This window comes from Garra rufa, chromosome 8 (assembly GCF_049309525.1).
Source record: "Garra rufa chromosome 8, GarRuf1.0, whole genome shotgun sequence".
NCBI classification, from domain to species: domain Eukaryota; kingdom Metazoa; phylum Chordata; class Actinopteri; order Cypriniformes; family Cyprinidae; genus Garra; species Garra rufa.
Genome location: NC_133368.1, coordinates 21,584,543 through 21,597,275, shown reverse-complemented (window position 1 = coordinate 21,597,275; position 12,733 = coordinate 21,584,543).

Below are 12,733 nucleotides of genomic sequence, written 5' to 3'. Positions count from 1 at the left end.
AAAATTAATAGTGTTTCTTTTGACAATCCACACAGCTGGTTTGAAGTATGGCTATGTAAGATAGCATTTCTGGTAAACTATTGCCCTCTTGTGTTTCTTTTCCACATGATTCTACCAAAAGTGAACTTGTTTGGGTAAATAACTCAGGAATCTTATTGAATGCAGCATCACAAGTCACGTCAGTTGTAATATATATACTCTCCCCCTTTTTTCTCTATTTTTGCGCATGTATTTTCGATCGTTTTCTAACCTAATTCCATCCGCCCGCACAACACACTTCATAAAGGTTCAAATAAATATTGGCGAAGGGCTTATCTAAACAGAATGTATAGGCCTATATCGAAGAACGGAGACGGCAGTTCCGGTTAGCTTTTTACAATGGCGGACGGAGGCCGACAAATACCGCTGGACAAGTCTCTCCGTAACTTGCCTGAAGTCACCTACGACGACGTGGTTCGAATTGTAAATGAACACTCTCAAGTAGAAACGTCCAAACTTAGGTTACATAGTTTGCCGAAGGTTTTTAAAAAAAAAACACGCTAACTTGTAAGTCTTTGAGAAGAAAATTAAACCGACAGGTCACAGCGGCTAGGCCTATAAGTCACATTTATTATATTCTGAAATACTAAATTGCATTGCAGATTATGCAGTTTTCTGTTGCTACGTGGGCGCTCAGTTTTTATTTTTTATTTTTTGACATTTAGCCAAAATATAAAGATTCAGCGCTTCACATAAGCAATTTGGTTGTCTCGACAACAAATGCTAGACTAAGACACTCTTCTCATCTCCTCGAATGCAAAAAAACATTAGCCTTTATAAATACAGAAAACGTACTCGGTTACTAACGTAACCTCGGTTCTCTCAGAGAGGGAACGAGTACTGCGTAGCTTTACGCTAGGGGAAAATCCTTTCCGCGAGAGATATTGAAGCCAAAAAATTATCCTTAATTTTGTATTAATGTAAAACGCGTTGCCGCGGTGAGCAGACATAGGCGAGGCGTACTGCGTGCCTATTGGCTGCTCCGCAGCAACTGCAGCACCTATCGAGCGAGGCTTGGCGCGATGTCAGCTCCAATGAGAGCATTTCGCGCCTGATACGTCATCTCCCGCCGAAAGTGGCGTGATCCCAGCCTATAAATATCGCTCGCAGGTAGCTACACTCTGGTTTTTTCATCATAAAAGCGCCCAGAGCACACGCTTGCACGGCAAGGTACGCAGTACTCGTTCCCTCTCTGAGAGAACCGAGGTTACGTTAGTAACCGAGTACGTTCTCTTACGAGAGGTCTCTCCTACTGCGTAGCTTTACGCTAGGGGAACGCCCTGTAAAACGCCGTGCATGCCAAGATCTGATACCATAGACCCTAGGGCCGTAGCCCGGGGTTCATACAGTGCTTAAACGTATAAGGGGATTAGTGCCCTAAACACACTGGCTCCTGGTGTATCCGGGCAGGTAAACGGCCTGGATAAACTTGGAACGTGGGTCTAGATATCTGCTAATATCTAGACCGACAGCAATTTGGCCTGTAGGGCAGGAACCTCCAGGTTGTAGAATCTTATAAATGTAGACGGAGAGGACCAGCCTGCCGCCGTACAAAAATCTTGCAAGTCGATCCCACTCGACCAAGCCCACGACGAGGCCACGCCCCTCGTGGAATGTGCTCTGACACCCAGCGGGCATTGCATGCCCTTGGACTCGTACGCCAGTGCAATAGCATCCACTATCCATCTGGATAAAGTCTGTTTTGACGCAGTCATTCCCTTAGAATGCCCGTAAAACGAAACAAACAGCTGTTCTGTCTGTCTAAAAGCAGACGTGCGTGACACATAGACTCTTAGCGCTCTAACTGGACATAAGAGTCTCGCGTCAGCCTCTTCATCCACAGCCGGTAGAGCAGACAGTGCGATGACCTGTGCTCGAAACGGTGTGTTAATAGACTTTGGCACGTATCCGTGCTTGGGTTTGAGTATGACTTTTGAGTCGTTGGGTCCAAACTCCATGCATGTCGCGCCCACGGAAAGCGCATGCAAGTCTCCCACGCGCTTCACTGAAGCGAGCGCTAGTAGGAATATAGCCTTAAGAGACAGATATTTTAATTCAGCCGCCTGTAGTGGTTCAAATGGTTCGCTCTTCATAGCGTCCAACACCACAGAAAGGTCCCATGTTGGGACTGAAGGCGGTCTGGGTGGATTTAACCTCTTGGCTCCTTTAAGGAAGCGTATGATTAAATCGTTCCTCCCTATTGACTGACCTAGCGTTGTCCTCGAGAACGCTGCTATGGCCGCCACATAAACTTTGAGCGTGGACGGGGACCTGCCCTTGTCCAGTAGCTCTTGTAGGAAGGAAAGTACATCTGTCACACCACAGTCTGTGGGTGTGGATCCGCGGGCTGTGCACCAGTCCGCAAATATCGACCACTTCGATGCATAGAGCCGTCTAGTAGATGGAGCTCTAGCCTGTGTGATCGTTGATATCACTCCTGTGGGGAGTTCATCATATATTCCCTGGTGACCCATACATGAAGGGACCACAGCTCGGATGGGGGTGCCAGATCGCGCCGCCCGCCTGCGAGAGGAGGTCTCTCCTCACAGGTATTGGCCACGGTGCGATGCTCGTCATCTGCATCAGCGCTGGGAACCAAGTCTGGTTTCCCCAAAACGGCGCTATCAGCAGTATTGCACACCTTTCCTCTTTCACCCTCTCTATCACCTGAGGTAGGAGAGAGACTGGGGGAAAAGCATAAAGAGGACGGCGGGGCCACGTATGGGCTAGCGCGTCCTTGGCTTTGGAAAAGAATTCTGGGCAATGAGCGTTGTCCTGAGATGCAAATAGATCTATCTCCGCTCTGCCGAATGTTTTCCATAATAGCTGCACCGTCTGAGGGTGCAGCGACCATTCGTCCGCCGGAACATTGTTCCTGGACAGTCTGTCTGGTCCTACATTTAGGGTCCCCCGCACGTGCGCTGCCCTTAGCGAGCACAGGTTGCGATGAGCCCATACCAGAAGGCGTTCTGCGAGTGCATGTGGGTTTCTGGACCTGAGTCCGCCCTGGCGATTTATGTAAGCCACTACCGATGTGTTGTCGGAGCGGACTAAAACATGACTTCCCTTCAATAGGAGAAGAAAGTATGTCAGCGCATTCTCCACTGCTATCATTTCGAGGCAGTTGATGTGCAGTGACTTCTCTCGTTCTGACCATAGGCCGAACGCCGGTCTGCCCTCTAGCAGTGCCCCTCATCCCAAGGTGTACGCGTCCGTGGACACTACTTTCACCCTCGAGGGTCTCTCTAGAGTGACACCTTTTCGGTACCAGTCGGCTGCTCTCCACGGCATCAGGGCTGTAACGCAACTCTGATCGATCGTGAGACGGAGTCGACCGGACGCCCACGCTCGGCGCGGCACGCGCGCTTTCAGCCAGAGCTGCAGTGGGCGCATGCAAAGCACCCCTAACTGTAGAACTGATGATGCTGAAGCCATAAGACCTAACACTCTTTGAAAGGTCTTGAGCGGGGCAGACTTGCTGCGGCAGAGCGCGCTCACTGCGCTCTGAACGCTCAGCGCGCGCACTGACGAAAGCTTCGCTTTCATTGCCAGCGAGTCTAATTCTATGCCCAGGAAGGAGATATTCTGGCTGGGGTTCAGCGAGCTTTTCTCCCAGTTGACTTTCAAACCCAAGTTCTCGAGGTGATCGAGTAACATGGTCGTGTGTTCCCTGAGCATTGAGTGAGATTGCGCTAAAATCAGCCAGTCGTCCAAATAATTCAGTATTCGCACGCCTTTCTGTCTGAGCGGGGCGAGCGCTGCATCCATGCACTTCGTAAATATACGGGGTGCTAGGGACAAACCGAATGGCAGGACTGTGTACTGATAAGCTTGGCCCTCGAAGGCGAATCTCAAAAATCGCCTGTGACGCGACGCTATCTGTATTTGAAAATACGCGTCTTTCAGATCCACTGACACAAACCAGTCTCCTCGGCACACTTGCGCGAGGATTTTCCTGGTTGTGAACATTCTGAACTTTCGCTTCACTAGCGCTTTGTTCAGTTGCCTTAGATCTAGTGGTCACTTCGGCTCGTAGCAGGTGTGCTGCATCTGCCTTTATCGTGGTCTCGACGCGCGCCGTGTAACGGCGAGGGCGTCGTCGAAACTGGAGCGAATAGCCTCTCTTTATAATGTCCAGCACCCATTTTGAGACCCCTGGGAGTTTTTCCCATGCATCTGCCTGTAATGCGAGGGGGTAGGTGCGAAGCGCGCTCCGATCTGTTACTAATGGAGCCGCTTCGGTGTTTGTGACATGCAAGGCTCGGGGTACGCTGACCGCGGGGACTGCTTTCTCTGTGTGTATATGTGGTTGCGTGGTAACGGGCACATTTAACACACTCGATGCAGCTTTTAGCCGCGTAGACTGGGCGTCGTCCGGTTTACAGAAACCGTAAGACCTGCCTGATGTAATATGTGTGGGCACTCTGGGGTGGGCACATATACCACATGCGAAGTCGGTGAAACTGTAGCGAATAGCCTCCTTTAATAATGTCCAGCACCCATTGTGAAACCCCTGGGAGCTTTTCCCATGCATTTACCTGTAACGCAAGGGGGTAGGTGCGAAGCGCGCTCCGATCTGTCAATAACGGAGTCGCTTCGGTGCGTTGTGACGCACGAGTGACTGTGACATTCGAGGCTCGGGGTACACTGACCGCGGGGACTGCTATCTTTGTGTATATATGTGGTTGCGTAGTAACGGGCACATTCAACACACTCAGCGCAGCCTTTAGCCGTGTAGACGGGGCGTCGTCCGGTTCGTTTTTACAGAAACCGTAAGACCTGCCTGATGTGATATGTGTGGGCACTCTGGGGTGGGCACATTTATCACATGTGAAGCGCAGCCGATTCGGGTCGACTTTATGTGCGCGGGTTTTGTATGACAGGATGTGCTCATGTGTATGCGCATGCGAGCTACACACAAAACACCTTCGGCTATGGCCGGAATACCCGAAAATACACTCCTTTGAGGATTTAATTGGGTAGCCGTGAGAACGGCACTTGAGTGCAGACAAGCAGGCTGCAGCGCCGGCTTGATGACTGCGGATAACGCTGGAACAGCCACATTTCTTGGAGCTGAGCGAGCGAATACTTTCGGTGGGAGTCTGGCAGCCGCGGGACTCGCGCACCGGCGTTCAACACTCCAAACAGCGTTCGCCTGCATAGAGCGAACGCACTCCTGGTTTCGTTTTTACAGAAACCGGTTGACGTGCATAATGAGGTGTCTGTGAGCACTGTGAAGCGGGCACATTTAACACTCCAAAGCTTAGAGTTAATGCACTGTTGGTTTCGTTTTTACAGAAACCAACAGTGCATAATGTGGTGTCTGTAGGCACTGTGAAGCGGGCACATTTACCACGTGTGACGCGCAATCGATCTGAGTCGATTTTATGTGCGCTGTGCTTGTGTGTAGAGATGAGCACTGGTTAGTGGGCATATTCTTACAACACGTGAAACACCATCGGCCGTGGCCGGGACACCAGATAATACACTTTATTGGGAGTTTATCTGTGTAGCCGTGGGAACGACTTTTGTGTGCAGGCAAACGGGCGACGGAGCCGGTTTGTTGGCTGCAGAAAACACTGGAACAGTCACATTTCCTGGGACTGGACGAGCGAATAACTTTGGTGGGGGACCGGCAACAGCGGGACTCGTACACCGTCGTTTTCCTAGTTGCTAGGACGATTTCGGAGGCTCAGGTTTCAACTCAATCCTGGGCCGCGGGCCGCGTCTGGCGGGGCGGCGGCCGGACGAGAAAAACATCAGAAATCGTTAACCACGGGTGCCTCTCAGCAACGGTGAGAGGCCATGCTACGCAGCGCTGCGTCTGAGCAGAATGCGCGTTCCCGCTCTGGCGGGAAACGGAATCCTCTTCCTCCTTCATGGCCCCCCTCGTCAGCGGCGTCGATGGAAGCGGTGGCATACCGCGGCCGCTTTACGTCCGGAACAGAGGCTGACGAGGTCGATGAAGCAGGCTGGCGAACCGGCGAGCTTTGTCGGCTGGAGGAAGGGTCCGGGGCCCGCTGGGCACAGCGCTTTTTACGGCGCGACACCGCGCGGGCGGGGGAGCAGTCTCAGTGAAGAAGGCAAGGCAAGTCCTCAGAGTCGCCATTGGCATCTGCACGAGCCGTATGAAAGCATCTTTAAAAAGACACTTTGCTCTCTTAGAGAAACAGTGTGTATCGCAGCGGCAACACACACTGTAGATTATAAAAGATTATAAAGGATATAGGCGCCGGAAAGCGCAGCAGGAAGGCACGGAAGGCGGCGTGGCCAGCAGCTCCAATGGCTCGTCCCGCTGAGATGCTTGCAGTCGACGGCGGCTTCTTCTCCGGCTCCAGCGATGCGTGAGCTTCGCTTGAAGGATGAAAAAATCAGAGTGTAGCTACCTGCGAGCGATATTTATAGGCTGGGATCACGCCACTTTCGGCGGGAGATGACGTATCAGGCGCGAAATGCTCTCATTGGAGCTGACATCGCGCCAAGCCTCGCTCGATAGGTGCTGCAGTTGCTGCGGAGCAGCCAATAGGCACGCAGTACGCCTCGCCTATGTCTGCTCACCGCGGCAACGCGTTTTACATTAATACAAAATTAAGGATAATTTTTTGGCTTCAATATCTCTCGCGGAAAGGATTTTCCCCTAGCGTAAAGCTACGCAGTAGGAGAGACCTCTCGTAAGAGAACATGTACTTTTTCAATCAACAGTTCTTTATTTACCTCAAGTCTGCAAACAAGCTGAAATGCTTCAAACTGTGCGCCGCACTTCATTCACCAGAGGCGGGAGGAATAATACGGTTTGACTGACAGTTTAACGAGCCAATGGCGTCGCTTACTGACCCGGGATCAGTGAACCGTGGCAGTTATATTTCCGATTTGAGCTTAAAGTATAGAAAAATATAAAGCTTTTAGCTTTTGTTGACGCTACCGCGCTACTTGATCAAAAAAGAGCTTAGCTACTGAAAAGCTATTTGATTTCCGAAAACAGCAAAGCTACCACCTATCTACTGAGAAATGTAGTTAAATCAAAATCAAAATTAAAGTTTTTTGGCTTTTAGTATGAATATATTAGCCTTAAGATTATCTATAGTCTAGTGTGCTTCAAAACAACGACAAAATTCGCCTTTACAAGATATGAGCATTCAAAACTTACAGGCTCGTCACTTCCGCCAATATGAATCAACAGGTGCTGTGTCCCAATTCGCATACTATCCGTCCTAAATAGTATTCGAAAATAGAATGTCACTGTTTAAACTGCCCTGTCAATCATCACAGTTAACATTATCTACATTTCGTTTAATTTAATTTCCTATCGTAACAGAGAGAAATGAAGAGGCACGTTCTTTCAGGAGTCTTTCATGCCGAGAACTCTGCTCATGTTTGCATAATTATGCATTTAAACGTTAATGACCAAACCTATCTTTATAAAAGTTCATAATGTTGCTGCACATGAAATATAACGAGGATAACATTTAAAAAATATATTTTTTATCAGGTTACACACTGATTATTTATCACTCAAACCCCTTTCTCTACCTGTCCGTTGGTCGCGCATATCCTCCATGTTTGTAGTTTTTTAACACTTTTTATGCGTGTTTGTAGTTCTAATCGAATCCTCGTTCACCGCGCAATGTGTTGTGGGCAATATTAGCCGTTAGAGTGTGCGTTGATCCGCACTTCGAATTCTGAAGTCAAGTAGTAGACCATCCGGGAATCTTTGGAATACTTTTTTGAACATACTACGATTTGGGACATACTAATTCTATTTTCGAATACTATTTAGTATTTAGTAAGGAAAAAAAAATGTACTGCAGTCAAAAGATCGTAAACTAATTACGAAATGGCATGCAAATTTATTTGTTATGCACGAAACACGCGTGATGATCGTCATGTGGTGAATGTGGCCAATCATGAGAAGCTGTGACGTCATCACAGCCTGGCGCAGTCCCTTCTGAAATGCTGCGCTGGCAGAGCAAGCCGGCTGTTCTCGAAACGCTCTCGCATTACTTTGATGCCACACGTGAACGTCACGTGGCGTCGGCGCCGGTTCAAGTCGGACAAAATTTCTAACCGGCATGCACTACTTCAAGTCAGCCGCCGATCGGTCTGCGCAGCGCCGCATGAAGTCGAACGCACCTAGTGATTTTGATGATATCACCGTGCACTTCAGTTTCTCATCAAACGTTCTGTCCAATCAAATGCTCTCTAGAGTCCGTAGTGTCCCGCCCCCTACACAGAGACGCAATACACGGAGCAGATCATATGCGCTCATATGTGCGATCGGCATGGATTAAACTACACAGCCTCAGCATGATTATGATCACTATTTTGTTTTAGCAAGAGTTTCATATTGAATCTGTGGGATAATTTATTAGACTGTGGCTGTCATAAGCTACAAATGCGGCTTTACTGATCTCAACGGCTCTGGCCCGAGCAGATATTAATGTAACGCTATTGGCTCTTCAAAATAAGTGGGCGGTGCTGGGCGATATGTTTTTGTTTCAGTTAAATGTACGTCACCACATAGAATAACGCTGCGTGTTTCAAGGCACTTCAGTGGACCTTTAAGCTAGAAACTAGCAATGACCGAAGTTCTATTTCCCTACTCCGCATTCCAGAAGCAGGAAGTGAGACATAGGCCTATTGCTGGACGTTTACGCCAGTCTGAGCCCCGCCCCTTTAGGATCTCCAGCGAATCCCTCCACTGCAATATGAATAATTAGAATCTAATTTTTAGATTGTCAGATTCATCAACCAATCAAATTATTCTATTTGTACACGTACCTGAGTTTGACTCAATTAGGTGACTAACGTAATTTTAGAGAGTCAACAGGGCAAGATATGTTTTTCGTGTTTGTGCTGCGTTCACTTCTAATATGATAGGTAAGTACAATTTCTTCAAATTGTCTTTTAAGTTTCCTAAAGTCTAAGGTTAAGCATTTAGCATCATGTTATGCACAATATTTTAACAAACAAAAAGTTACCTACAAGCAGTATTAATTAGCCTAATATTTCACCTACCTGACTGAAGATGTTAAAAACAAACACGAATGTTGTCAAGATTCTTTCCCTGGAAATCTGGTTCAGTTTGGCCAACCACAAAGACCTTTTGTTCCTCAGACAGTTTTTTGCACTCTTCTCCTTGATTTGTTATAACTTTTGGCAGTCTGTAAGACTCCAAATGTTTTTTCCAGTCCTACCGATTAGTACAGCCCAAAACATGACAATAATTGACCATTTCAGCAGCAATAATCAGCAAAATATGCGAGTTTCTTTAGGTTCGGTTTCATTGTTCACATTCAGTGCCGCCAATATGACCTATTGATGACGTGCTGTGAAAACACTTTATTGTCAACTTTGACATTTTAAAGACATAATGTAGTGGTATTAATTATAAAACAATCTTAACTGTATGAATTACACTGAAGGCCCAGACCTAAAGTCTACAGGAATTTTAGTAGAGGCTAACATTGTACAAGTAAAGCATTTTAAAGCTAATCTAAACAGTTAATGGTTTCTTAGTCATATTTAAAAGCTGTAGACATGCAGGTCAAAAGAAAGTGTTTGAACCTTTTTTACTTGAGGGAGGAAAAGGGATGTTTGAGATGCCAACACCCTCTCAAAGCAAGTGGTTCTGATGAAACGATAAGTCCAGATGGAAACAGCTGAGCCCAGGGCCAGACCCCTTTTTCCTGTGGTTCAGTACCTGTGGAGTACAGAGACACCCCACTGAGGCACTTCCTCCTCTAATGAGAGAAGTCCGGCCTGGACTGGTCCCATGGATCTTGCTAGTGACCTTGCTGAAGCAGACACTGAATCAAGCATCTCCAAAACCAGACGTGTAGTCAGAAGAGTGTGGTTGAAACCTTAATCTCTGTCAAAACACATCACTTTGAGAAACCTGCTCTCTGGTGTGGGTTTCCTGAAGCATCCTTAGTCAACTATGGTCACAAGTTCTGTCGTTACCAACAGAGTTCAGTGAATCTGGGTTTTTTGAAACCATAGTTTCACTGAACATTCATAAAAAGTATTGCAAAGTTGTGTGATTAGAACTAAAACTCAACCAGTGGTTAGAAGTGTATATACAGTTGATGTCAAAAGTTTACATACACTTGTGAATTATTTTTTCAAAATAAGAGGGGTCATTCAAAATGCATGTTATTTTTTCACATATAAGACGCTTACATATGGTATACAAGAGAAAATAATAGTTGAATTGACATACACACGTCAATCTTAATACTCTGTTGTAGTTTTTTTTTGTTAGTGATAGCTGTTCACGAGTCCCTTGTTTGTCCTGAACAATTAAACTGCCTTCTGTTCTTCAGAAAAATCCTTCAGGTCCCACAAATTCTGTGTTTTTTGTCATTTTTGTGTATTTGATTCCTTTCCAACAATGACTGTATGATTTTGAGATCTATCTTTTCACACTGAGGGCAACTGAGGGACTCATATGCAACTATTACAGAAGGTTCAAATGCTTACTGATGCAGAGTAAATATCTTCTGTAGCCTCTGAAGGGCATAACTAAATGAAGAAAAAAAGATGTTTAGGCAAAATAAGAAAAATACACACATATTCATTTTGTTCAAAAGTTTACACCCCTGGCTTTTAATGTGTCTTGTTTCCTTCTGAAACATCAGTGAGTGTTTGAACCTTCTATAATAGTTGCATGAGTCCCTCAGTTGTACTCGGTGTGAAAAGATGGATCTCAAAATCATGCAGTCATTGTTGGAAAGGTTTCAAATAAAAAAAGTGCTGCGTTTGAAGAATGTAAATGTGTACGAGAACACCGGGTGAATATGACGTATGTCGGAACTTATGACTAGATCAACCATCTGGAATGCAAACAACAGAGAACAATATCAAAGTAGTCCTCGTATGCCATGTTCATTATTTACAGCTATAAGCTGACATTTGATCTCAAACCAATTAATTAGCAGAAGTTATTACTCCCCCGTTTGTGTGACATTGTCATTAACAGCAGTTCTGTTAGAATGTTGCAGTAATTACATATTTTTGCCAACCCAGGAAGCATCGCTCTGGTTCTCTTGACAAAAATGCAGTAGGATTTTTCTATTGGCTTTTGGGTTATTGCAGAAAATAAGCTCTGTGACCAATAAAAGTTTTTGATTCCTAGGTTTTGTTCATCATAATAATATTCACAAATTAACACAGCTTTTAAAACACTAAATGTAGGCTATAAACAAACTACACCACAGTCACATAACTTTAACTTCCACCACTAAGCTTCAAACAACTATTTCAGTGTTTATCTAAAAAAAAATACATAAAAACCTTTTTCTTCTGAAAATTTGAGCTACACTATAAGCATAATGAAGCTGTAATAGCAGACTAATGAGTAGATGAGTTTGCTTGTTCAGCATGATGTTTAATGTCCTCAACAACCTGTAGTCACATTAGACCACTTGTTAGCAACCACTTTTTCAAGACTGGTACAAACTTTAAAACAATCACAAAGGGGTATTACTGGTGTATTTTATGTCGTAGAATACAATGTCAAAATATCTTGAGCTTGTGTTAATCACAGACTTTATTTCAGGCATTTAACCAAAAACCCATTTAAGAAACCTAGGGACCAACCGTGGCTCGCCTGTGCGAGCCAAGTACCACCAAAATATTCATCCACTTGAAAACATAGGACTTTATATAGACTGAATCAATCTTAAATCGTTAACTTACATTATTAAACTGATAGTTCACACAAAGAAGAAAATTCTGTTATTATTTACTCTCATATTGTTCCAAACCCGTAAGACATTTGTTCATCTTTGAAGTACAACAGATATTTTTGATGAAATCTGAGAGCTTTCTAACACTCCATAGACAGACAGCATAACTGAAATGTTCCCAGACCCAGAAATGTAGTAAGAACATAATTTAAATAGTCTATGTGACATCAGTGGTTAAACCATAATTTAAAGTGCCCCTATTATGCCATGTTAAAGGTAGTTAATATTGTTGTAATAGTCTCTTAAAACAGGTTTACATGTATGCAAGTTCAAAAAACACTTTAGTTTTCTCAAAAATTAGATTTAATTTTACCCCGTTTCTAAATGATTCGTAAACGACTCGTGTGAAGCAGTTCGAAGAATCAGTCTCTCTAAACCCCTCCTTTCAGTGAGCCCTCACCGCTGTGATTGGTCAGATGGTGCAGTCCTTTTGGATTGGTCTACCGCTTCAGCGCAAAACGAAACGCCCATTGGCATAACTGAATGACAGCTGCGGAGACCTGTTAATGCATAGAAAAGATAGCCTCGATTTTACCCTAACAATTCGAGCCGGAGTCTGACGATGAAACGGTTGAAGTGGCACATCGACAAGAAACTGTTTTGCAAGCACGACTGGAGCAGGACGTTTCTCAGTGGGTGTCATATTATAACTGTGGAAAGTGCTTGCAATTTGCTTTTGGAAGCGAACCGGGCACACCTCTACGTTGTGAACTTCAACACTGTAACGTACAACCCATAACACTGCGTTAAGCCATCGTTTATCATTATCATTACTTAAACTAATAAGGCAGACAGACAGTCAAGCTGCATCAATCACAATTTTTAGACTACATTGCACTCACAGCTGAACAACAGAACTACAGAAACGCAAGTTAGCCGCTTACCAAGACATGTGCGGAGTTGTTACACACCATAACGTACACAAAGACGTATTTTGAACGATCGCT